We start from the raw sequence: 2,909 nt of genomic DNA, 5'->3' as shown, positions 1-2,909 counted from the left end.
TTTTTTTTTTTTTTTTTTTTTTTAGTAGAAAAATTTCAACAAATAACAATATCCAGAGAGCAAATGATGTAGTGGACATATGGATACCATTTATTATTGAATTAGCTGAACCATGGTGCCACTTATTTGGGTTTTGCCTCCTAAAAAATGGCATCATCGCGAAATGAAATGATGCTATAAGGCCCATGCAAAATTAGTAGCACTCTTGTTTTAATCTAGATGGTTAGAAAATCATCCATTTCCCACAGGGCCTGGAAGAAACTAAGCCACATTTCAAAATACCCAGAGACTGTGAACTCACAACTTTGTTTTCCCAATATATTTTCTTCCCAGTGGAAGTAAAGTAAATGTACAAATGAGGTCAGCATTCCTAACTAATTTGTGGAAATAAAGTGTCCAGGAGTTACCAGCGAGGGTCAGGAGAAATAGGAAAGGAGGGGTTGGTAAGACATGTATTCTCTGCTTAATTAAGCTGAGACCAAGGAAATTTCCATGTTGATTTCTTGAGATGTTCTGGGAGAGATGGGCAGAGTTTCTGCCATTAATATTTTTTAGAAAACCAAACATCCAATTTGATTCCTGCTCAAACAACCAAATGCCATGAAGTTCCAGAATACAGTAGGGAAAGGGAATGTGTGAATTGTGAATTTTCTTATCTTATACCTGAGTGTATTATCAGAGTGCTTGGCTCATTCACAGGATCGTATAATTATTCCTAAATGACTTCATTGTGTTGTTGTGTTGAAAGCTTGCTAAGGTGGTGGTAAGATGATGAAATCACGCTGCCTACAGGGGGAACATAAAGGAAGCAGACATTTTAAATGTGGACTCTGTGTGTATGTTTTTGTGCTGACTATGTGTAGAAACAACATGACTTTTGCTATTGGGATGTCTGGCAATGAGCCAATAATATCTGAAAATAAAATGGCTCAGAAAATGATTGCTAAATATAAGTATACACACAGGGATTTTCAGTAAATGACACACATATCCATACATCAGCAGAGTTTGTACTCTCTCCACACTCAGGTCCTCGCAGACTGATTGGAAGCCATGAAGAGGATCAAAGAGGCTTTGGGGACAGCCATCCTCTGACCTTTCCAAAACAGGCCAACATTCAGTGTTATATAGAGACATAACAACATATAGTGACATTAAAACTCTTGTAATAAGACACAGATGTAAATAACTAAAAAATGTGCACAACTTTGCCCCCTTGATTAGTAGCTATGACTTCATTCTTTTTTTTTTTTAACAAATTAAGTGATATTCTGGGTCATATGAGACTCAATGGGCTTTTTAAGAAGGAATTTCAAAATAATTGACTTTCTGGGACCACATAGAATAACCTCTATGGCTAAGATCACTGGTTAAGATTGCTGTTTAAAAGTTACATACAGTTAGTTGATTGCAGAACCAGAAAATAGAGAATAAGACTCCAGCTTGACACTTTTTATATTGGCTCTTGTTCTGCATGTCTTCTAGATGCAGGATTTATGTTACCCTAGTTACTTAACTTTGACATATTTATTTGGATGATGGTACTACTAACCTATATATCTCCTGTATCCTCTGGAAATAAATTGTCAGAAAACAATTTTTGAAACATTTATTGAATCTTGTTCATTGGTTATCTTTTCCAACATTCAATACATTTTTACATTAGGACTTTTTTTTTTTTTTTTTGTACCAGGAATCAAACTTGGGCCTTGTGGTTGGAGTCAGGTGGCAGTACCTCTGAAATAAATAAATTCCCAGCCCTCGGAGCATTCTTTTTGAATGGCAACTTACTTTTAACAATATAAGGTAAAATTTAAATGTTAATTTTTACACAAATTCACAGTAAGCAAAGTTCCTACCAATGATATCATCACAATGATCATCTTTAATGCCCACGGTCTACATCTGTAGCCAAATTCAATTTTACTTTTGTAAGGTCAGCTTCCCACAAGGGCCAGTTAAAAATGGTGAATAATACTGCAGGGTCAGTATTTATATAGAGATCTTAGAATTGAATTTTCTTCCAAGTTAGTCTTTCTGATTTGATCATTACCTATGGCTGTGACTGTGGCTAACACCAACAACCAGAAATTATGTGAAATTTCCTGCTTCTTCTTCAGTTGTCTCTCTAGAGCTGATGGTTGTTATCTACTGGTGCTGGCTGCCTCATGACGCAGGACCTACCCTATTTTCCTTATTAGTGGATATGCAAAGACAGAGTTTTAAGATAGAAAATGAATTAATGTAGCTCCTCTTTCTTTAATTCAAGGAAGCACCATTGGGTGGAACTGAAGTAAAAGGAGAAGTCACCGGTCTGTCTCACTCTTTTAAAATTACTCCAGCTTGTTCTGAATTAACTGGAGGCTCTGACTTCCTTTGTTATTTTCTTGGGTTTTTTTTTTTTTTTTTTTTTGTACTGGGCATTGAACTCAGGACCCTACACTTTTGAGGCAGGCAGTGGAACCACTGCGCTAAATCCCTGGCTGTACTCCTTTAAACTGAGCAAAGTAGAACTGCATGAAGAGGGCACTACTGAGGTCAAGGTTTGTGGCTTCCTTGTTCACTCATGAACCCACTCTTCAACTCTTCATATATGTGCTTTTGTGTGTGTGTGTGTGTGTGTGTGTGCACGCGCACGTGGGCGCGTATGTTTTAGGGAGTGTTTGGGCTGGTTATTTGAAACAAAAGGAAAGGAGATTTGAGCTTATTCTTTATTTCTTGACATTTGATAATGCTTCTTTGGCCAGATGTGTATGAATGTTGGAAAGTCATTTTGTAGCCTAAAAGCCTCTTTCACCAGTGAGATGATGCCTTTTCCTGCATCTGAATCAGATGCACCATCTGACGATATCCTTATGCTCCTCTGTGATGCTGATCAGAAAAATCCAACCACTATCATGACAAAACCC

The sequence above is a fragment of the Fukomys damarensis genome, unplaced genomic scaffold (assembly GCF_012274545.1).
Source record: "Fukomys damarensis isolate Sample0158 unplaced genomic scaffold, DMR_v1.0_HiC HiC_scaffold_2, whole genome shotgun sequence".
Taxonomy (NCBI): domain Eukaryota; kingdom Metazoa; phylum Chordata; class Mammalia; order Rodentia; family Bathyergidae; genus Fukomys; species Fukomys damarensis.
Note: the sequence above shows the minus strand (reverse complement) of the source record.